This window comes from Macaca fascicularis, chromosome 11 (genome assembly GCF_037993035.2).
Source record: "Macaca fascicularis isolate 582-1 chromosome 11, T2T-MFA8v1.1".
In the NCBI taxonomy this organism is placed as follows: domain Eukaryota; kingdom Metazoa; phylum Chordata; class Mammalia; order Primates; family Cercopithecidae; genus Macaca; species Macaca fascicularis.
The window spans coordinates 120548057-120572472 of record NC_088385.1 but is presented as its reverse complement, the minus strand read 5'-3'; the positions used below and the strand labels follow the sequence as shown (position 1 = coordinate 120572472).

Here is a 24416-nt window from a genome sequence, read left to right as displayed (position 1 = left end):
GGACATAGGGACCTGCCTGTCCAGGAGACCCAAGGCACCAGCCAGAAAGGAAGAATGTCCCAGGATGCTGCAGGTCACACTTGGTCAACTTAGTTATTTTTATGAATATAGACTCGGGGAGCTGGGGGGCAGGGGTGGAGGAAGGGATGGATGGGTGATACTGGGAGGAACAAGCAGATGAGGGGTAGGACAGAGAAAGATGGTGAGAGAAGGAGAGAACACAGTCCAAACTACACTTTCTTGAAGCACCTGCTTCCCCACATTTAATCCTCACAAGGCCCCAGGGAGAAGCAGCAACATTATGCCCATTTTACAGACTGGTAAATCGACTTATTAGGACGCAGTAGGTAACTTCCCATTATGCTTCACTGATACTGGCATGAGCAGAGGGCAGAGAACAGAGAAGTCACCTAGAGATCCTCATCAGTCAGGGGCTTAGAGTAGACCTGTTTTTTGAAATCCTAATAGCACCTGTCTTCTCTTGTTGTTATAAGGATTACATGAGATAATAGAACCATTTTGGTTCATGACCAAGGGCCACACACACGTCTCTGGACGTTGTTGTGAAGGGGTTACTTTTCCTCTAGCCCTCTCTTAGTAAATTGACAGGGAGTGGAGGGACAGCTTCAGTGACCTTCAAATTTAGGGTTTGATTTTTTCTTCAAGGGCCTGGCCTAGGGGGCACTTGGAGCCGGCATGGTTGGGGAAATGGAGAAGAGACGTTTCTCTTAGCTGCTCATCAGATCAAGAGGTGGAAAAATACAAAGTCTACAGGGCCCTACAGGTCCATTCCCCAGATTCCCAATGCCCCTGTAGGGAAAAAGATCACAAAGCCTTAGAGGAACAGAAACGTGCTCAAGAATCAGTCCATTTTTCAAACAGATTAAGCCTAAAAACTGTGACTACAATAACAATAACAATACTAACACACACACGAATATGTCTATATCCATCTATAGAGATATTTACATATATATCACACACATATACATATGTATCTATATTTGTCCCTATAAATATATACACATACATATTAGAACCAAATCTACCTTGTTTATGCCATCAGTATAAACCACCAGCTTTGTGTAAGCTTGGCAAGTTACTTAAACACTCTGTACCTCAGTTTTCCCATCTGAAAAATGGGGATAACATCAGTAACCTCTTAAAGTAGATACGAAAATTAGTTAAACATTCCCTAGAATGCTGCCCGGCATATGGCAAACACTGCCTGGGCATGGGCATTATTCGTTTTCCCCAGCCAGGCCCAGAGTCTGGGGCCTGAGGGCACTTTGCTGTATGAGTAACTCAGGCTAAATGCAGAAGGTAATTTGCCAGCACTGGAAGAGGATTCAAATGCAGCTGTGGCCTCGTTTTTGGGGAAGGTGATGACCTTGAGTGGTAGGGGGGGTACTTCAATTTCACCAACCAGGTCTGGCCATCCTCCTATAGATGGGTGCAAAGGCCCAGGAGTCAGAGGGCCTCTAATCACAGTGTGGCCCTGGGTGGGTGTATCTTTTGAACCTCAGCTTCCCCATCTGTACAATGGGTCTGATTTCTGCCACCATGGAGGAGCAAGTGAAAGGCGCGTGTGTGCGCGCGCGTGTGTGTGCAAGCCCCTAAATTAAAAAAGAAAGGAGAAGAAGAAATAGATACAGAGATAGAGAGAGAGGGAGAGAGACAAATAATCAGAGGCAGAGAGAGAAAGCGAGGAAGAACCAGAGGTAAAGAAAAAATAGACACAGAGATAGAGACAGCAAGAGAAAGAAGACAGAGAGAGATGATCGGAGGAAGAGACAGAGAAGCCAGAGACAGAACAGATAAAGGAGGCTAATCAGAGACCCGAAGACAGAGGGGTGGACAGGCAGCCTCCAAGCCCCTCCGCCCTGCAGCTAGCTGGCGCCCCCGACAGCCCTTCTAGCCAGTAAGAGCCCCCCACCCCTCCCAGCCTGTGCACCCCCTTCTTCCCTCCCATCCGCCTACTCCCAGCGCCCCCTCTCCTAGCCTGCGCCCCCACGCCCTGCTCCAGGCTCCCCCATCCAGTTTGCGTCCGCCCCCTCTCCCCGGTGGCCTCCCTCCCCTCCAAGCCCTCCCCATCCCTCCAGTGCCCCCTTCCCTCCAGTCCCTGTTGCTTCCCTCCCCCCACCCCCCCAACCCCCCACCCCTCCACCCTTCCGAACACGGCAGGGTTTTCTGGCGCCTTTGTGGCCGGCCCCGAAGTGCGCGGCGACAATGGCGGGGTGACGGGGGTTAATTCGCGCGCGGAGGTAGGACGCGCGGGCGCCGGGCCGAACAATGCGGGCGGCGCGCCTTTGAGGGCGGCCATTGTGCGCTGTGTGAAACGCGAAATCTGTTCCTCTGCGCGCCCAGATGCGGGCGGCCGGCGGGGAGTGGGGGGCGAGCCGGGGGCGGGGGGCGCTGCGCGTTTGAATGGGCTTTAACCCCCTCCCGTCCTCTGCGTCCTTGAACTCGAGCTGGGGAAGGGGTGGGGGTGGGGTGGTGGGAGCTGGGGAGGAGGGGAGGGCAGGAGGTCAAGGTTCTCCTCCGCTTGCCCTGATGTGCTGTGTGACCTGGGCCAAGTGCCCGGACTTCTCTGAGCTCCACCTCCCCACCTGACAACCAGAGGGTGCACCCGGCGCCGGGCGCTCAAGCCTGTGGCCCAGGCCTGTAATCCCAACACTTTGGGAGGCCGAGGTGGGAGGATGGCTTGAGCCCAGGAGTTTGAGACCAGCCTGAGCAACATAGTGAGACCCCCCTTCTCTACAACAAGAACAGCAGCAAAATCGCTTCTTGGCCTTTTGGCTAAGATCAAGTGAAGAACAGCAGAACAGCTGAGCATGATGGCAAGCACCTGTAGTCCCCTACTTGGGAGGCTGAGGTAGGAGGATTACTTTGAGCCCAGGAGTTCAAGACCAGCCTGGGAAACATAGTGAGATCCCTTCTCATATATTAAAAAAGAAAAACGAATGTATATGTATAATATGCATGTAGGTATGTGTGTGTGTATGTGTGTATATATGTGTGTGTATATATATGTATTTATATAAAATGCTTGCCGGGTACGGTGGCTCATACCTCGAATCCCAGCACTTTGGGAGGCCGAGGCAGGTGGATCACTTGAGGTCAGGAGTTCGAGACCAGCCTGGCCAACATGGTGAAACGCCGTCTCTACTAAAAAATACAAAAATTAGCCAGGCATGGTGGCACATGCCTGTAATCCCAGCTATTCGTGAGACTGAGGCAGGAGAATCGCTTGAACCCGGGAGGCGGAGGTTTCAGTGAGCCAAGATGGCACCATTGTACTCCAGCCTGGGCTACAGAGCAAGACTCCGTCTCCAAAAAAAAAAAAAAAAAAAAAAAAAAAAGCTCAAAACCAGAGGACTGGAAGGGGTCTCACAGATGACACGGAGAGAAGCTGGCCTCAAGGTCACACAATGTCAGCCCTGGCAGCACAGTTCTGGTCTATGGGTTCTGGGGTACCCAATGAGGCCAGGCTGGGACCCCTAACCTGTCCTTTCACATAGAGAGAAACACTCAGACAGGCTCCACCAAGGTTAGGCTGTGCGACCTTAGAAGAGAGTCAGTCCCCTACCTTCTCAGTTTCCTGCCTATGCAGTGGAGAACGTTACACTAGATACCTTAGGAGGCCATTGTGACCAGTAAATGGGTCAGCCATCTAGTGGGGTCTATGCATATAGGTAAACATGATGCATAATAATAACATTTACTGAGCCCTTACTATGTGCCAGAAACTATTCTAATCTTCTGATATATATTTTATGATATTCAAGCATTCGCTGAATGTTTATAATATATCAAACATTTATGGAACTCCATTATTTACTGGCTTTATCACTTAATCTCGTAATGCCTCTGTTTACACATCTATAAAATGGAGATGCATAGGGCACCATGAATTCCTTTCCTTCCCTTCCAGATGCCTCGATGCTGGGCTCTGGCAGGTGTGGCCCCTTTTCTCCCATCCACCCTTGTCCCTGGGAGTCCCTAGCAAGGTGATTCCCATTCATTCCCCTGTGATGCATTCCTCCTTGGAGAATTTCCCCAGGTGACATGACTCAGCCCAGGTTCCCTCCTCCTTTTCCTCTCTCAGGTACTGCTGACCAAACCCCTAATAACTGAGAAATGGGATCTTCCAAGGATAGGGTGAGAGGATCCCTTTTGAGGCACCTCATGCCTTGCGTCGGAGAGCATGTATATCTCTGCTGGTGTTTTTGCTCACATTCCCCCATGGTGTGTGAGATGGAGGTGATTCTTCTAGAATCGCAGCCAAAGAAATTGAAGCTCAGAGAAGCTAACTGGAAGATGCTTAACCTTATCTGGGGTTATGTTCCCCTTTAAGCATTATGTAAGCTCCAGACCCTCTCCCCAGAAAAATACTTGTCTACATTAAGAACGTTTTGTTTGCAGCCTCGGGGCTCCCATATTCCCCCCAGCTCCCCTGAAGCTGAAATTAGAACTTCGTTGGTAGCAGAAAGGATCCAAAGCTGGAATGCAGGCTCTGCCTTGCTGTGGGCTCTCAGTATACAGCAAATTTGTTGTTTTCCTTTAGCAAGCTTCTAAGTCAGGCTTTTTTTTTTTTTTTTTTTTTTTTTTTGGGATGGAGTCTTACTCTGTTGGCCCCCAGGCTGGAGTGCAATGTTGTGATCTCAGCTCACTGCAACCTTCGCCTCCTGGGTTCAACTGATTCTCCTGCCTCAGCCTCCCAAGTAGCTGGGATTACTGGCACACTTTGCCACACCTGGCTGATTTCTTTTGCTATTTTTTTTTTTCCCCAATAGAGACAGGGTTTCACCATGTTGGCCAGGCTGGTCTCGAACTCCTGGCCTCAAGTGATCCACCCACCTCGGCCTCCCAAAGCGCTGAGATTATAGGTGTGAGCCACCGCACCTGGCCCTAAGTCAGGCTCCTAAACATCCATGGCATTCAGAATCAGGGTGTTAAAAGTCAGATACCCAGCCCTCATACCAGGGTTTGATATTGGGCTGCTATGAAATCTGTCTGGGTCAGACATTTGTGTGTTTCATGTGCCACCGCATTGATGTTGATGCAGGTGGCCCATGGGGTGTGTTTTGAGAAACCCTCGTCCAGGATGTTCCCACTGGCTTCTTGTCCATCGTCCTCACTTCTGGCTTCTCCTTTTCCTCGCCCTGTTTTGACATCCTGCCGTTAGTTCCTAGTCTAGTTTACGTCTTCTGAAAACCCCCTTCCCAAAAGAAAGGCAAAGCCAAGTCTCTGGGCTCCCCGAACAGTGCTGTCTCTTCCAAGCAGAGAGTGAGTGGGGCTCTGGAAAGCCCTGAACTCTAGGAGCAAGGAAACAGCAGCGGCCAGCAGGTGCCTACAGGGCCCCACGTGCCGGGATGGGTACAGATGGAGGGGCTCTGGGCTGGGGGCAAGGGGCAGATGCAGCCACCCCTGGGGCCTCAGCCCTCTTGTTATCTCTTCATTGTCTCCTGTCTCCCCAGCCTACCCCCTCGTCAGTTGCCCTTCTGTCATCTCCACAGGGTCCCCCTCGGCCAGCAGCCGAGACCTGGAACTCCAGAGGGAGCTTGTAAGAGGGTCCCCACAGGTTTCCCTGCTCTGGGGGTGAGCAGAAGGGTAGGGGCTGTGGGGTGGATGGGAAGGAGGGAGCCCGGGTGGAGAGGCCAGGGATGGTGGGGGGGTGTCAGAGTCTATAAATCACGCCCCACTGTGCTCCTGTTTAACATACACTTCTCCAACGAGTTGTCAGTGAAACCGTTAATTAATTAGCTAATCCTGCAATGAAGTGGATTCTAAATGGTTCTCCCCCTCGCAGCCTCCCATTTAGATAATTGCTGCTGAGGGATCTTTTGTGAGAGTCATTTTTTCCAACAGGGACGGGCCTGGAATACTGAGGGAGATGAATTTAAAGAAGGGGTCAGCGTACCGTCCCCAGAGCTCCTAGGACAGGGAGACTCTTTTCTTGGCCCAGGAAAAACGTAAAAGGGGGTGATTGGCGAAGGACAAGGGGTAGACAGGGGGTACTGAACTTTGGTGTTTGGTGGTTTGTTTTTGATTGAGATGCTTTGCAATTCTATGAAAGTATTCCTGGCCAGGGTCCTGAGACAGGTAACAATGTTGATGCTGCTGCTGATGCTGCTGATGCTGCTGCTGCTGCTGCTGCTGCTGCTGATGATGATGATAGCCACCAGATAGGAAATGCTAACTATAGCCCAGGACCCAGGTACGTGCGTCATATTCATGATCTCATTCACCCTCTTCACAACAACCAATAAGTAGGTGGAATTATGGACATTGGGAAAACTTAGATCCAAATGGGGGAGTGACTTGGCCAAGGTCAAAGAGGTGGCAGAACCTGGAATGAAACAAAAGTGTCTGAGCTGGGGTTCACACTTTTAAAAATTATGGGATTTTATGGGAATATCTACTCCTATGCCAGAAGGGACACTGAAGCCATTGGAAAGGAGTGTGGCCAGCTTGAATCACACAGGAAATGTAAGGACTATTTGATACATGAATGAATGGGTGAATGAATGAATGAATGAATGAATGAATGAATGAATGAATGAAACCCAAACCTTGTGACTTGTGACTCAAGGTCCAATAACTTGGCTGATCCTCTGTTGATGCTGACTTGGTGTAATGAAGAAAGCACATGAACATGCCCGAGTGGGAACTAGTGACTTTTACCTGCCCAATATCCCTTCTCCTTTGTGGTGCCTGGTCCTCACCTGGTCTCAGTCCTTATGTTTTCAGTGAGGCTGACCCTACCCTGAAGCTCCAAGGGAGAGACATTGCCCAACCGTGGCCAATCAGAGTATATTTTCTACCACAAGCTCTGTCCCCAGGCATAATGGATTATCCAGGGATGGACATGTGATCCAAGCCAGGACAATGAGACAAGTCTAGACTTTTTGCTGGAACTATCAGAGAGAGAGAGAGAGAAAAAAAAAGAGTGTTCTCAATTCCTGGGATTGCTAAACTAATGTAATGTCAGTTTGCAGCTTCTGGTAGCCATTTTTGTTGTTATTGTTTGTTGTTGTTGTTCTATTTTATTTTAAAACAAAGATGGGGTCTCCCTATGTTACCCAGGCTGGTCTTGAACTTCTAGGCTCAAGTGATCCTCCAGCCTTGGCCTCCCGAAGTGCTGGGATTATAGTACTGGGTTCATACCCAGCCTGTGAGCCATTTTGCCACCAAGAATGGAGCCACAAAGAGTAACCACTATATCTAGCAACATTGAACCCCTGGATCCAGCTATGCCTGAAGCCTGCATATACCCAGAGTTGTTTTCCAGTTACATAAGTTTTAATTGGTGTGGCAGATGCTGCTGGTCACCTATCAGAATTCATTTTCCCTTTCCAATGCTATTGGCATTTCGTATAGCAATGCAGCTGTCTGAAACACTTGTTTGTACTTTTTGTACCTCTAAGGGGCCATGTGACCCAGTTCTGGGTAATGACTCCTTGGGAGAAATGTCATTCTCAAATAAAAAGACAAGACCCTAAAAGAAAGCTCTTCGCCCTTTTGCCTTTTTCCTGCCTGAATTACAAATGCAATGCCTATCTTTGGATTTCTTAATACTTACAAAAAATAAACACTTTGCTTATTTAAGCTACTGTATTTGCATTTCAAGGAAGTATAATTCTAACTGATAGAGTGGGGTTCCTGATTTTGCAACTGAAAAACTCCTGCCTGATATGCTTTCTCCAAGAGATGTAAGGAATGTGAAGGAAGAAACTGGTAGGATGAGAAGAAATTGCTTTGACTTCTCTATTTGCTCCAAGATGATCACCTACCTTGTTCACTCATCTCTATTACCTAGCAAAGATAGCAATCTGGAAGGACCATAAATTGTAGGTAGATGGAGAAGAAAATTGGCCTTTAGCAAGGACTGGCTCCAGGCAGTATTTCAAAATAGGAAAGGTGGAAAGGCTGTGGAAGAAACATGTCATATCTCCATCTACACAGGTACAAGAACCTGCCATCTAAGCAACTCTCAGCACAACTTATTGGTCCTGTGTCATACTCTGTAAAGGACCCATCATCAACCAGATGTTGGCCACTTCATTAAATTGCTCAGTACCTCCATGATACTGAGGGCTCATGGGTCCAGGGGAACCAGGCCTCACTGCATTTAGGGAGACCTGGCCTGTGATGGAGCCACATGAAACTGCTGATCTTCAAACACTATTCCAGGGCCAGGTGCCAGAGCCTGGCTTTAATCCAGAGCTGGACTAGTCAGCCCCAGGAGAACCTGGGACAAAGCTGGTTGCACTGGGATCAAGTGTGAGGAAGGTAGACTGATTGGCTTCAGCTTCCTCAGAGATTCTGCAAGATTCTGCAAGAGACCTAGACAGATACCAGACGCAGATTCTGCAAGAGACCTAAGATTGAATCTTAGACTCTTGGAGCAAGAGAATTTTAAAAACTAGCTCAAGAGACATTTAGAACCATATTATTTTAGAAGACTCAACAATAACATCTAAAATTATAGAATTCAGCCAGGCATGGTGGCTCACCCCTGTAATCCCAGCACTCTGGGCGGCAAAGGCGGGCAGATCACGAGGTCAAGAGATAGAGACAATCCTGGCCATCATGGTGAAAACCCGTCTCTACTAAAAATACAAAAAATAGCTGGGCGTGGTGGCACATGCCTGTAGTCCCAGCTACTCGGGAGACTGAGGCAGGAGAATCGTTTGAACCAGGGAGGCAGAGGTCGCAGTGAACAGAGATCATGCCACTGCTTTCCATCCTGTGTGGCAGAGTGAGACTCCGTATCTAAAATATTAGACCAATAAACTCTAAAATTCTAGCTTTATAGGAAACTTAGAACCACAGAATTTTAGAACTAGAGAAAGCTTTAAAAATGAAACTCCTTTTAACCTTCAGTTTTAAAGAGAAAATTTTAAAACCTTAGTTTTAACTAGGTAATTTTGAACTACTAATTTAATTAAAACCTAAGTAAATCTTTAGAATTAAAAAATTCTAAAATAGTAAACTAATTAATTTTGTAAGTACTAGATATAGGGTGTCTCACGTCCTTGAAATTTCAGAATTATGTTAAGAACAGGGAACCACAGAATTTTAGAATATTAAACTAATAGAATATTAGAATAAAATGTAGAGAGTGTGAGAATTACTGAATTTTAAAATCTTAGAATTACAGATTTTTAAAATCCTAAGATGTTAAAGCCAAGAGGACTCTAGAGCTCATTCTTTCTTTCTTCCAAAGGTAGCAGTTCCTTCTCCAACAATCTCAAAAGGGAATTGCCAACTGAAGGCATAACTACAACTAGGCTGGCACTGAATAGGTGTTAAATAAGCACAAGCAAATAAGAATTTTTTTATTGTAGAATCACTAGAAGGAAAAAAAATACAATATATAATTTCCAAAGCAGTAAAAGGAACAGTGATCTCAATCAATTCAACAGAAAGCAGAGAAGGGAAAAGGGGAAGAGAAAATAAAAAGTATAGTAATCAGAAACACACACACATATACCACAGTATAATAAAGTGTAGTAATCAGAAAATAAGAAATAAAATGACAGAAATAATTATAACCACATAACTTACAATAAATGTAAATGGTCTAAATGTATCCATTAAAAGATTGAGATTCTCAAGTCAGATAAAATACAAAATTAGCTATATGTTGTTTAAAGAAATGACGGAACGTGTACAACTAAAGGGGTTAAGTGAAGTACAAGGCAAATACTAACAAAAACAAAGTTGGTGAAGCCATATTAATAACATACACAATGGAATTTAAGCAGAATGACATTAAAAAGAGTAAGTGTCCAGTGAATGTTTGGTGAATGAATGAATACTTATTGCCATCCAGAAATGGGAGCTCACTACCAACCTGAAGCAGCCTATTGTGTTGCTGTAGTAAATTCTATCATGCCCCCATCTTATTCTCCAGAACCTGTAAATACATGGCAAAAGGAATTTTGCAGATATAATTAAAGTTTCGCCCTTAAGAAAGGGAGATTATTCTGGATTACTCAGATGGTAGATATAATCTAATTATATGACAAATTAAGAGCAGAGAACTTTCTCTAGCTAGAGTCAGGGAGATGTGGCAAAAAAAGAAATCAAATTTGTCTCCACCTGCCTGAGCATGGTGAAGCATGAGAAAAATGCCATCTGCTTTTGCGGTGGAGGGGATGTGGGGAGCACATGGAAAGCATGGGAAGGAATGTGAGCAACCTCTAAGAGCAAATACAATCCCTCAGTGGACAGCCACCAAGGAAATGAGGACCTCACTCCTACAATGGCAAGGAACTGCATTTGTCCAACTACATTAATGGATTCCCCTCTAGAGCCTCCAGGAAGGAATGCAGCACTGATGACACCTTGATTCTGGCTTTTTGAAACCCTAAGCAGGGGACCTGCCAAGGTCATCTGAACTATGACCTACAGAACTATGAGAAAATCTATTTGTGTCATTTTACGCCGCTACGTTTATGGTAATTTGTTAGGCCAGCAAAAGAAAATGAATATAGTTGCTATCATCGTCAGGAAGTTTGGCTTGCTGGAACAAATCTACCTTCCAGCCATCACTATCTTTGAACCCACTTTTGCTCTCTTAGACTACCCATGATTCCCACTCACTCACCCACCCACTTGGAGATTTTTGAACATTTTAAGTCAATGATCACAGCCCTCTAGGACATTTCTCTCCTCCGAGCAATTTATAAGAATCAGTTTTCAAACAGTTCTCCAACCTGAAATGTGCTCCCATATGTACTCTCTGACCCTTGCCATCATAGGGCATTGCGTCCTAGCCAGTTCCTCAAGAACAGCTTCTCTGATGACTGTCCTCAGCTCAAACTTTTTCAGTGACTCCCTATGGCTCTCAGATGAAAGGCCTCCAGTTCTTTAGCTTGGCATTCAAGGCCTTGCCCCACCTGCTTTTCTGTCTTCAGTTTGCACTCCTCCAGCTGTCTCTCCAACAAGCTGATAGTTTTCATATACCTGCGCTTTTGCAAGTGATATTTATCCTGCCTGAAATGCCTTCCCCAGTGCCTTTCTTCTAAAGCAGTTGACATCCTATGTCTTGTTCAGAGCCTAGCTCAGATACCACCCGCCCCTTCGTCATTCCATCTAGGATGAGTCTGCTAGACTTGGTATCTGGGACACAGTAGGCATTCTAAATACTTGCTGAATGAATGGCAAACTCATCACTGCATCCTTTAGTTGTACGCTTTCCATGTTTGTCATGGTTTAGCAGGGCATTCTGCCCTGCATTTTTACTCTCATTTGCACTCTGGGATCCAGGCCCCTGGGCAAGCACTATCTGAAACATTGCTAGCAACTATGATAGAGGAAAAAGAGAATATTGCAAAATGTGTACTGTCTCTGAGGTCTTTTGCCTGGAAGTGAGCCATTGCTTCTGTTCACATTTCACTGGTTGAAGCAATGACCATTCTTGGGTTCAATGGGGCAGGAAAGTGCAACCCTACCATGCATGTCCTTGGACGAAGAGAAGGAATCAAATATTTATGAACAATCCTGATGACTACTCCACAGGTTTACTCTTCCCTCAGATTTTAGCTCAAGTATTGCCTTCCCAAAGAAACCGTCCCTGATCTCCTCGACCAAGTCAAACCCTCCTATTTTTGATGCGCATGACATCGTGTTTCTCACCTCTGTGACACTTTGCCACAGCTAGAATTTCACATTTACTTGTATAATTGCTCGAGTAACTTCCCTCTCGAAACCATAAGCTCCATGATGGTAGGGATTACTACCTCCTCAGTCTATGGCTTGATGCCTGGACAGTGGCACCCAATAAATAGGAATGAATAAATAAGTGAACAAAGAATGAAAGACACCTCTCCATATCCCCTCTTATTCATCTGACATCATCTCTCCTACCTCATTCTATGGCTACTGTTTCTATTGTGCTGTCCTGTTAGAAAATCTTAGAGGGTACATTAGTGACATGGGAGAATTCTCTGCAGCCCCTCCTGGCTCACTGTTTTCTACACTTCCCTTGGAGATGTGCTAGACTGCACTAGGAGCCAGAAGCTGTGAATTTCAGCCAGATGAAATTGGGAAAGTCCTTCTCATCTCAGAGCCTCTGTTTCCACATCCACAAAATGAGAAGTAATCTCACTAGTTATAACTCCAAAAGCAATCCCAGCATAGCTATAGAAATGTAGATGATTTGTTTTCTTACTACCATTCCTTGGGCTGTGGCTACATGCTGGGTGTCATCCCCAAATCCAACATAGTAGGAGTGACTGGTAGCACCATTGTTCACATGAGGAATTGAGTTAAGAGGCTTGCGTAAGATCACACAGGTAGCAAGAGGCCCAGTCAGGACTCCAATGAGCTTGTTGACTCCAAAACTCCATCTTCTGCCACTAAACCCCAACAGTCTCTCTTTTGCTTCTTCAAGAAGCAGCACAATGAGTGGAAAAATGCAGGAACTTGATAGGCCATGTGTGAATCCTACTTCTTCTTGACTTCACTGTGTGACCTTGGGAAAGTGGCCTGACCTCCTAGTGCCTCAGCTTCCTTCACTGTAAAATGCGGATAGTGACAGTACTCACTCATGAAGTTACTGGGAAGATTAAATGAATTAATACATACAAGGTCTTAAAAAACAGTGGCTGGCACAGAGTTCACACTCAGTAAATGTTCCCCCTTGTTATTATTACATCACCCTCTATCCCACCTCCACCCAGCAGCCTGCCACATTCCTGTCTCAAGTTCTGCCTTGCCAGGTGCAGTTCCAATGGCAATCAATGTAGACTTGGTTTTTTTGGTTCTAAAACTTCACTGAAATTGAATTATACATGGTGAACTCCTGTTTCTGGCTTCTTCAGCTTTGTATAATGTTTTTGAGATTAATCCATTTTGTATGTGATATAGTTTGGGTTATTTCCCCCCCCCCCCCATCTCAATTTGAATTGTAGTCCCCCATGCTGGAGCTGGGGCCCGGTAGAATGTGTTTGGATCATGGGTGTGGATCTCTCATGGCTTGGTGCTGTCTTCCTGATAGTGAGTTATCACTACCTCTGGTCATTTCAAAGTGACCCACCCTCGCTTGCTCCTCCTTTCACCATGTGACGTGCCTGCTCACTGCTCACCTTCTGCCATGACTGTAAACTTCCTGAGGCCTCCCTAGAAGTCAAGCAGATGCCAGCACTGTGCTTCCTGTACAACCTGCAGAACCACGAGTTAATTAAACCTCTTTTCTTTATAAATTATCCAGTTTCTGGTATTTATTTATAGCAATGCAAGACTAGCCTAATACAATATGCATCAGTAGTTTATTCATTTTTATTACTATATATTATATTACTACTACATATTTACTGTAGTATAATAGGTATTATACAATATGCTATAAGTTATGCTATATAGTATAGTATATATTGTAGTGTAATATATACATTATATATATTGTATTAGTCTGTTTTCACACTGCTGATAAACTCAATTTGCAAAAGAAAAAGGTTTAGTGGACTCACAATTCCATGTGGCTGGGGAGGCCTCACAATCATCACACAGAAAGTGAAAGTCACGTCTCGCATGGTGGCAGACAAGAGAAAAGGATGAGAACCAAGTGAAAGGGATTTCCCCTTATAAAACCATCAGATCTCGTGAGACTTTTCCACTACCCTGAGAACAGCATGGGGGAACTGCCCCCATGATTCAATTACCTCTCACCAGGTCCCTCCAACAACACATGGGAATTAAGGAAGCTACAATTCAAAATGAGATTTGGGTGGGGACACAGTCAAACCATATATAGTATGCAGTAATAACTATATTATACAATAATACTGTAATATGTAATATATACTTATTTATACATAATATTATAATTATATAGCATTCCATCAACAATTTGTTGTTTTATCCCCCTGTTAGTGGAATTTGGGCTACTATAAATATTTTTGTACATGTTTTAAGCAAATAAGCATTCATTTCTCTTGGATATCTACCCAGGAGTTGAATTGTTGGACGAGATAGCGGACGCACATGAACACCTCTCTAACACACACACTCACCTCCCCTCAGTGATGATGCTGCCAGCCCCAGCCCCAAAATCATGGCAGACAGCAGAGTATTTAACCATAATATCCATTTCTATTTTATTTTCAAAATCTTATATTTATGGCAAGAGATGCTGGTAAGTTTGTAAAGTTTCTTCTGAAAGTAAATTTAAATTCTAAAGAAAGTAGATTGTACACACACACAGTCAAATGATTTTCTACAATGGTACAGGCAATTCAATGAAGAAGAGATCATTTGTTTCAACAAATAATGCTAGAACAATTGAACATCCAAATGCTAAAAATAAATACATGAATCAATAATAAGAAGAGGAAAGACACAGACCTTATATGATTCACAAAAGTTAACTCAAAATGGGGCCAGGCACAGTGGCTCAGGCCTGTAATCCCAGTACTTTGGGAAGCTGAGATGGGTGGACTACTTGAGCCCCGAAGTTTGAGACCAGACTGGGCAACATAATGAGACACTGTCTCTACAAAAATAGAAAAATTAGCCAGGCATGGTGACGCTCACCTGTAGACTCAGGAGGCTGTACTCAGGAGGCTGAGGTGGGAGGATCACTTGAGCCTGGGGAGCTCAAGACTGCAGTGAGCCATGATCATGCCTGTACTCCAGCCCGGGTGACGGAGTGAGATCCTGTCTGGAAAAAAAAAAACAACTAAAGGCAAAAGGAACTGTATGCAAGCACAGTATTCTAGTTGATAAGCTTGTTTCCCACAAGCATACGGGTTAACAATTCTGAAACCACTATACATGTATACTGGAATTAAACAATTAAGCAAATGGAAGACAGATGGTGGGAGCCAGAATTCTCATTGTCGGAGTGAAAAGTTTCAGATAAGCAAGGGGAGGAAGCTAAATGATCCAAGTATTATACATCAGCATTGGTGACATCAGTGTGAACTCTTGTTCAGCTTAATATAGATACTGATAGATACATATAAAAATAGAGAGAGACACTGCCACAGTGGCTCATGCCTGTAATCCCAGCACTTTGGGAGGCCAACGCAGAAGGATCACTTGAGCCTGGGAGTTCAAGACCAGTCTGGGAAACACGGTAAGATCCCATCTCTAAAATAATTTAAAAATTAGCCAAGTAGATTATTATAAACCTCGTGATGCATGCCTGTAGTCCCAGCTGCTCAGGAGTCTGAGGTAGGAGGATCACTTAAGCCCAGAAGGTTGAGGTTGCAATGAGCTATGATCACACCACTAGACTCTAGCGTCATCCACAGAGTAAGACCCCGTCTCAGAAAAAAAAAAAAAAGAGAGAGAGAGAGAGAGATGTATGCATGCCTACATTTCGTTGCTCTGTCAGCCAACAGGGCCTTGACACAACATCCCAGAAGCAACGAGCACAGTTTAGTGCCCAGATCTTGGCTTAGTACTATTCCAAGAAAAGGAACCAGGATTCCTTGGAGAAATGGCTCATTCTGGAGTTGGGGAAGGAAATATACAAAATGAGCTTGGAGCATCTTGTCATGCCAGCAAGTAATAAAGTGCTCAAACACAGACACAGACACACACACACACACACACACAGAGAGAAAGAATAATGAGACCATGTCAATGTGATACAGTATCCAACTGAAAGAGCTTCCAATGGCCAAACCTGAAACAATTTGAGCAACAAAATTAATAGAGTAGAATTATGACCCAAAGTATAAAATAAATATCCATGAGTTCATACTGACATAAACAAATAACTGATTGAATAATAAATTAATGGGTGAGAAAAGGCAAATCGCCATGCAGAAAAATTCCAAATAATTTATGTAGATACTCAGCCCTCAGGGAAGTGAAGCATAACTCCTTGCTTCTTTCTTTTTTTTTTTTTTTTCCTGACACAGGGTCTTGCTTTGCTGCCCGGGCTAGAGTTCAGTGGTGTGATCTTAGCTCTTGGCAGCCTCAACCTCCCAGGCTCAAGCGATCCTCCTGCCTCAGCCTCCAGAGGAGCTGGAACTACAGGTGCACAGCACCATGCCCAGTTGATTTTTTTAGTTTTTTTTTAGACATGGGGTTTCACTGTATTGTCCAGGCTGGTCTTAAACTTCTGGGCTCAAAAGATTCTCTTGCCTCAGCCTCCCAAAGTGCTGGGATTACAGATTCTAGCCACTATGCCTAGCCAATTCCCTGCTTCTTAAGAGTAGCCTGCACATAGTGACTTCTTTTTGAAGAATACTGTATGGAAAGAGTGGCAAAAGAGTAACTTTAGAGTGGAGAAACCTGACAAACACAACCTCAGGAAGGTGATCAAGGTTAGTGCCAACAATGGCATGTCATGATGATAGTGGACATACCCTTGATATGATGTAATGAGAATGGCAATCCAGCTCTGTGGTCTTCCTCATTAAAGCCCATAGCCCTGGGCTAGTCATTAGAAAAACATCAGACAAACCCTAATTGAGGGACATTCTACCAGATACCTGAGCAGTACTTTTCAAAACTGTCAAGGCCATCAAAAATAAGGAAAGCCTGAGAAACTGTCACAGCCAAGAGGAGCCTCAGGAGACGTGAGAACTAAATGTAACGTGGGATCCTGGATGGATGCTGGGACAGAAAAAGAACATTGGGTAAAAACTGGGGCAATCTCAGTGAAGTACGGACTTTAGTTAATGATGACAGTGTTTCAACATTGTTTCATTAATTGTGACAAATGAACCATTTAAGATGTTAATAACAAGGGAAACTGAGTGGGGTTATATAGGAAGTCTCTGTACTGTCTTCACAATCTTTCTAAGTCTAAAACTATTCTAAAATTATACATTTATTTTTTCAAAAGGAGAATGAATGTACAAATGTCCTGATGGATACACAGAAATCAATAAACAAACTGGTGGTATATCCATACAACAAAATACTACTCCTCCATAAAAAGGAATGGGCCAGGCGTGGTGACTCATGCCCATAATCCCAGCACTTTGGAAGGCTGAGGCAGCAGGATCACTTGAGGGCAGGAGTTTGAGATCAGCCTGGGCAACATAGTGAGACCCCATCTCTACACAATTGTTTTTTTAATTAGCTGGGCGAGATGGGGTGCTCCTGTAGTCCCAGCTATTCAGGAGGCTGAGGCAGGATGATTGCTTGAGACCAGGAATTGGAGGCTACAGTGAGCTGTGGTTGCACCACCGTACTTCAGCTTGGGCAACAGAGTAAGACCATCTCTAAGCAATAATAATAAAATTTTAAATAAATTAAAAATAAATAAAAATAAACGAACTATTGATGGGATGAACAATGATGAACATTGATGATTCTCCAAAGCATTATGCTGAGGCAAAGAAGACAGACCAAAAAAAAAGAAAAGGAGTATGATTCCTTTTACATAAAACCTTAGAAAATGCACAAACTCATCTGTAGTGACAAAAAGCAGATCAGTGGTTGCCTGGGGATGGAAGAGAGGAATGAGAGGGAGGAATTACAAAGAATAAACTTTTGCAGGTGACGGATATGTTTGTTGCCTTGATTGTGACAATGGCTTCGTGGTTGTATAATATATCAAAACTTACTCAGCTGTACACGTTAAATAAGCGCGATTTATTCCGTGTCAATCACACCTCCGTAAGGCTGTTTTTAAAAGGAAGTGTCTATAGAGAAGCATATTCAGAGAACAGTGGTATGTATGGCCTGAGTCTATGGAGGAACTGTCAGGGTGGCCCCTGATGAGCAAGTCTAGGGAAAAACCCGCCCTCATTCAGAAGATCCACTCCCTGCTTGTGGTACCTCTGGTGGTTAATTCCTCTTCCCCGGGGGCGTCCCTGGGAAACCAGGCCTCATTAGTTGAGGGCCCGGCCTCATGGAACTTCATGTTTGTTAAAGATTAATGGGGTGTCTCCTGTGCAAGAGCTGAGGGGTCTCCTGGCCTCGTTTCTTCCAAATCAGCCCCCTGCCATGACTCATCATCGGTTGCAGAGGAGCTGGCTGCGGCCGAAGACAGCTGAGGGAACGGGGCTTGGTGGAAACTAATGGGCCTCTTCCAGCTTCCCTGCAGGCCTCCAGATTTCCTCTACAGACCAGAGAGGGAGAGGAGCTGATGGGTGGAGAGTCCTGGTTTTTGTTTGTGTGTGTGTGTGTTTTGTTTTTTGGTTGTTTTGTTTTGTTTTGTTTCATTGAGACAGGGTCTCACTCTGTCACTCAGGCTGGAGTGCAGTGGCACAATCACAGCTCACTGCAGCCTCAACCTCTTGGGCTCAAGCGATCCTGCCACCTCAGCCTCCTTAGTAGCTGGGACTACAGGTGCATGCCACCACACCCAGCTAATTTTTGTATTTTTTGTAGCAACAGGGTTTCACCATGTTGCCCAGGCTGGCCTCAAACTCCTGAGCTCAAGCAATCCACCCACTTTGGCCTCCCAAAGTGCTAGGAATACAGGCGTGTGCCACCACGCCCAGTCCCGGGCTCTTTTTTTAACACAACCATCCAAACCAGTTGTTTCCCCCTTCAAAGTGTTTATCCCAAGGATGCTGCCATGTTGCAGGACACTGGGAATGACTCCTTGGTTGATCGCATCATCAGAGAGAAGCAGAATTTTCTTTGGCATATCTCCCAATGACACAGCGGGCCTTCCTCTGAGCGATGGATTCCATTTCCGGAAACAGCCATAGATCGATAGTGCCAAAATGCCTGCACCTTGGCCTTCATAGCTGAGCATATCTGTAATTACTTGCTTAATGACTGTGAGCTCCATGAAGACTGGGTCCTTGTCTGGTTTTTTTGCCTATATTCCTAGTATCTAGCACTGCCAGGCACATAGTTAGTGCCCAGTAATTGCTTGCCAACTGAATAGATGAATGGATCATCTCTCTATGCATTCAAAATCTATATGGCAGCTGACAGCTCTCTCCAAGTCCATTGCCATCACCACCACCCTGGTACAAGCCCACCCCCCATGGTTTCTCACCTCCTTGCCTGGCACTATCCCTCAGCAAGCCTGCCTGCCTCCTGTTTGTCCACACCTACTCAGGGCAGCCAGTGAGCTTTGCAAACTGAAACTAGATTGCATAATTTCACCAACTCAAAACCAACCAGTGGCTTCCCTCACACTCACAATGGAATCCACACTCCCTTCCCTGGCCTGTAGAGCTTTACCTGGTCCAGCCACCTGTCACCCTCACCTGTATCCCTCCACCCCTGCCTAGTCTTACACTGTGTCCCTCGGCTCACTCCTCTCCAGCCAGTCTGGGCTTCTTGCTGCTCCTCCACTGCCCAGAGCATACTCCTGCCTCAGGGGTTTCCCTGACTGTTCCCTCTGCCTGGAGCTCCCTCCCCCAAAATGATTTCAAGCTCATAATCCCCCCTCAAGGCCCTTATGCAGGTTTCCTTCTCCCCGAAACCCTCTTCCATAGACCGAAGCAATTTTGATGTGATATTTTTAAAACTCAAAATGAAAAACCACAACAAAAATTATGATGAACCATGTGTCCAGCAACAGATAAACAGATAAACAAAATGTGGTCTATCCATGCAAAAGAAAATGACTCAGCCGTAAAAGGGAATGAAGCACTGACACGTGCTACCATATGGATGAACCTCAAAGACATTACACTCAGAAGCCAGACTCAAAAGGACCGCAGATTGCATTTCTATGACTGCACAATAGACAAATGCGCAGAGACAGAGGCAGATTAGCAATTGTCAGGGGAGAGGGAAGGAGGACTGGGGAGTGACTGCTGAGTGGATAAGGTGTTCCTTTTTGGGTGATGAAAATGGTCTGCCGTGAGATAGCGGTGATGATTGCACAACATTGTGAATACACTAGATGCCACTGAATTGTTCGCTTTGAAATGGTCAGAATGGATTTTATGTTATGTAAATTGTATTTACACTTTAAAAATCTATGATGAACAAGATATCAACATTTTAAATAAAGACAGGGCCTGTAACAGTGCCAGGCTGAACCATACAGAGCCTGAGGGGGAAAAAAAGTCAGTTGTACTGGCTGAGCTCACATAACCCATCTTCCAGGAGGGCTTTCTTGGCCACCTTTGCTAGCAGCACTGGCTTTATCACCCTGTTTTGTTTTCTTCACCTTCTTGAATGGCCTTGTTGATTTATTTACTAACTGCTTTTTTTTCTTTTTGCTTTTTTTCTTTTTTTTTTTTTAATTAGAAAGAGTCTTGCTCTGTCACCCAGGCTGGAGTTCAGTGGCACGATCTCGGCTCACTGCAACTTCCGCCTCCTGAGTTCAAGCAATTCTCCTGCCTCAGCCTCCTGAGTAGCTGGGATTACAGGCACCCGCCACCACTCCCAGTAAATTTTTGTACTTTTAATAGAGACGGGGTTTCCCTCTGTCACGTTGGCAAGGCTAGTCTTGAACTCCTGACCTTAGGTGATCCGCCTACCTTGGCCTCCTAAAGTGCTGGGATTACAGGCATGAGCCGCTGTGTCCGGCCTCTAACTGCTGTATTATATCAGCTTCAGGAAGGCAAGAAATCATGCTGGTCAGGCTGGTCATATGCACTGCTGTTTCACCAGCACCCAGCCCTCCCTGACACACAAGGGATGCTCAAAAAATACCGGATGGATGGATGCATGCATGGATGGATGGATGGATGGATATGAACTGGAATGAATTGGCTTCCTGAATCTTGGGGGATGGATGGGACCGAGACCAGAAGGGAGGAGAAGAACTCCCCAAACACACTCAAGGTCAGGAAATAATTGAAGCCCCTCTCCTACATCCCAGAATCCCAGCCCTAGAGGAATTCCGGTTAAAGATGCTGTCCCAGAAAACCAGAGAAGCCTTCTCTCTCCCCACAGATCTTCTTGGGACTTTGTGTTGGGAGGAGATCTCAACTCTGCGCCCCGAGCCTGTTTGGTGGCCATGGGGACAGGGAACTGTCAGTGGAGCTGATGAACAACAAGCTTTGCTCTGGGGGCTCCAGCACAGCCCAAGAAACCAGAAAATTAGTGATGTTTGCTGAGCAAACATTGCCGGGTGTGGAGAAGCTGCTGGCGGAGTGTTTAACACATAGCTTGTATTTGCTGGCAAATATCCCCACCCTGTCAAGCCCCTCCGATGGGGCTGCTGGTGCACAGAAGATGGGGGAGATCAGGGAGGGCTGCAAGGGTTCCCAGGAGAGGTTCCTGCAGGGGCAAGGAGGGAGGGAGGAAAGGGGCTCCACAAAGATTCGCCCTGTCTTAAGGGGCCTGACAAGGCTGGGAGGACACTAGGGGCCTCATTTGAAGGCATGGGGAGAGTCCAGTCACTCGCCCCTGCCCCAGCCAAGCCAGCCTGAGGTCCACGTAACCTTAGCAGGTCAGAGAGATAGAACCCTTCAAAGTCACTCACTCACTTTCTTGCTGTGCGACAGTGGACAGGTTACAGAGTGTCTCTGAGCCTTGGCCTCATCATATGTAAATAATAAAACAGCTGATATCTCTACATTGTCTAATATAGGTGCTAACTTCTCTGTGCCTCAGTTTCCCCATCTGTAAAATGGGGACAGTATTAGTGCTGTCCTTACATTTTTAGTTTTCCTTTTTATTAAAAAAATTTAAAAACCTATCAGAAAGTTGCAGGATCCGTGAACTCTTATCTGCATACTCTTATCTGTATTCCCCGGTTGCTAATATTTTGACACATTTGTTCTCCATATCAGTTCATCTACCTGCGTTCCTATCTACTTCATTTTGTTGAGCCATTTGCAAGTGGTAGCCTTGTATCCCCTCACCATGAAGTTCTTAGGGCGCATTTCCTAATCACAGCATCACCACCATGTAATTATCCAATTCAGGAACTTTGACTTTGCCACGATTCTCTTATCTAACATACATGTCATATGCTTTGTGAGAAATAAATGAGTAATATTTTAAAGCCCTTAGGACAGTGTCAGGCACAGAGTAAGTGCTCAGTAAATATCCTTTTTTTTTTTTTTTTTTTTTGAGACAGGATCTTATTTTGTTGCCCAGGCTGGAATGCAGTGGCACAAACATTGCTCACTACAGCCTTGACCTCCTGGGCTCCAGCAATCCTCCCACCCCAGCCTCCTGAGTAGCTGAGACTACAGGTGTGCAGCACCACACCTTGACTAATTTTTAAAATTTTTAAAAGACGGAGTCTCACTATGTTGCCCAGGCTGGCCTTGAACTCCTGGGCTCAAGTGATCCTCCTGCTTCAGCCTCCCAAAATGCTGGGATTACAAATGTGAGCCACTATGCCTGGCCCAGTATTATGAATATTTAAATCAGTGCTGTTATGTTGTTACTGTTGCTGCTGTTGTCACTTGAAGCAGAGGGGTCATCGCCATTACTGCCTGTGACCTGGGCTGGCACAGGCCCCTCCCCCTCCAGGCCCTGCCCCATTGCTGTCTCCTGGGGTCTGGTCACAGTGAAGGCCCAGAGGGCAAATGTCAGCAGATTCCAGCACTTGAGAAGGTCTTCCAGGAGTCCAAGGTTTGACCTTTCAGGGATCACGGGGCTTCCTGTATAGAGCCTCAGGTCACATCTTCCAAATAGACCCCTAAACTACCCACCGCCAGGGTGAAAAGGGAGGAGCTCAATTCTAGGAAGGTACCAATGCTGCACGAAGACCAAGCACACACCCGAGATGTGGGGCCAGGGAAGGACTGACACAACCCTGCTGCCAGGATGCTGGGTTAATCCTGGGGCTGGACTTCAGCCTCCTCTTCTGCAAGATGGCAGGTGGGCAGAGGATAAACTGAGGTTCCTGAGTTCACTCCTCTCCTTCTGGAGTCCCTTCCAGATCATAGATCCACTGCATACCTGAGACAGCAAATGCTCCTAGAACTGAGGAGAACCCTACAGCCCCATCAGAACCCCCTCTAAATCTACATTGCACCTCCCCCCATGTCCTGAAAGCTCCTTCCTCCTCCTGCCTCCTTACCTGAAAGAAGGGCCCAGCCCCAGGGACAGGCATCTGGAGTTGCCCCAGCTTCCTGCTTTCACTGTGCCTACCTCCATGTATGTATCCAAGAGCCTAATCAAACCCCAATGCTTTTAATACCCATTGCCTGGTTTCATTAAAACTGTGGCTTAGTTTCTTTTAGAACTTTTATTCATTCATTCATTCATTCACTCAGAAAATATTTCTTGGGCACCTACTATGAACCAAGCCCTGTACCAGGCATTAGAATACAGGACAGACAAAGTATGTGTCCTCATTAAGATGATGTTCTAGTTGGGGATAGAGGACAATGGATCAAACACAATAATAATAATAATAATAATAGTAATAATAGCAATAATTGTTAACACTTCTCTACTGCTTACTCCATACCAGGCAGTGTTTGGAGCACCTTACATACATCATCTCACTTAATCAGCATTACAGTCTCATGCGATGGGTACTAATATGCCCATTTTACAGATAAGAAAAATTTGACACAGGGAGGTTAAGAAACTGCCCAAAGTCACACAAAAAATGAGGGAATTCCCTGCAGATAGTGCTGAGAGTTACAAAGGAAATGGAAAGGGGATGTTCTAGGAAGTGACTGACTGGGAGATGACTTTGGATTCACTGATCTGAGAGAATAACATTTGAGCAGAGACTCACATGATGCGAAGGAGCCTGCCATGATCTGGGAAGACAGTGTTCTAGGCAGAAGGAACCGCAGGACAAAGACCCCATAGCAGGAGAAAGCTTGGGGCATGCAAGGAACAGAAGGAAGGCTGGCGACAGGACCTTCCTTCTGCAAGAGAGGCACAGAGAGGACAGAGATGCTCTCAGCAGCTGGACTGACTTCCTGCATCCCCATCATTCCCCCTCCTCCATCCCTTCGCTGCCCCGTGCCCATCAGTTTAGGGGACCACCTTGTGCTCAGCCTTCCTCCCCAGAGGCTGCCACCAGCAGCCTTGCAGGACTTGGGTGTCCTTGACAAATTGCTGCCATGGTTTGTATTCTTTATCACCAACAGCCTTCTGACTCCTCCCAGAGCTCCATCCAGCCCGGAGGTGACCTCAAAGAAGCCATAAGACCTCTAAGCCACGTGTAGAAGACAGCCTCAGGCCCCATGGAGGGATGGCCCCTGTCCACCTTTACACAGAGTCCTCAAGTTTTCGGGAGGCTCTGGACCCAGTTCTTTTCTAGGAAAGCAGCTTCACCAATGGATGCTCAAGTCAAATTTTAGGAGCCTGGTTCTTCCCCAGCCCTTGAAAGGAAAGTAGAGAAGGAAGTCAGAGAAAAATCTGATGGGGTAGGCAAGTTATTCTCCCACTCTGGAGAGAAATGATACTCATGGGACAACCAGGTGGCAGTAAGAAGTGGCCCAGGAACCAGACATCCAGGTATTAGTGTCTTGTGATTTTGATTTGCATTTCCCTGATCATTAGTGATGTTGAGCATTTTTTCGAATGTTTGTTGCCAGGCCTGATTTTGTATGGGTCCATGATTTGTGCATTTGCTCCTGGGCTCAACAATTCAG

The 24416-nt window shown here is 45.6% G+C and overlaps 1 long non-coding RNA gene across 3 annotated transcripts in view; it reads left to right on the top strand.

The window, feature by feature from the left end:
* The first annotated feature begins 1738 nt into the window (after positions 1 to 1738).
* Positions 1739 to 24416, top strand: part of LOC107126788 (uncharacterized) — a 28903-nt gene continuing 6225 nt past the window's right edge. The window contains exons 1-4 of one of the 3 annotated variants that reach the window (XR_001483637.4): positions 1739 to 1921; positions 5520 to 5601; positions 6080 to 6220; positions 7109 to 10393. This is a non-coding gene — a long non-coding RNA (uncharacterized lncRNA). Of the gene's footprint in view, positions 1922 to 5519; positions 5602 to 6079; positions 6221 to 7089; positions 10394 to 24416 lie in introns of those variants that run through there. The other 2 variants (XR_010579600.2, XR_006690634.3) reach the window with 2 other exon arrangements.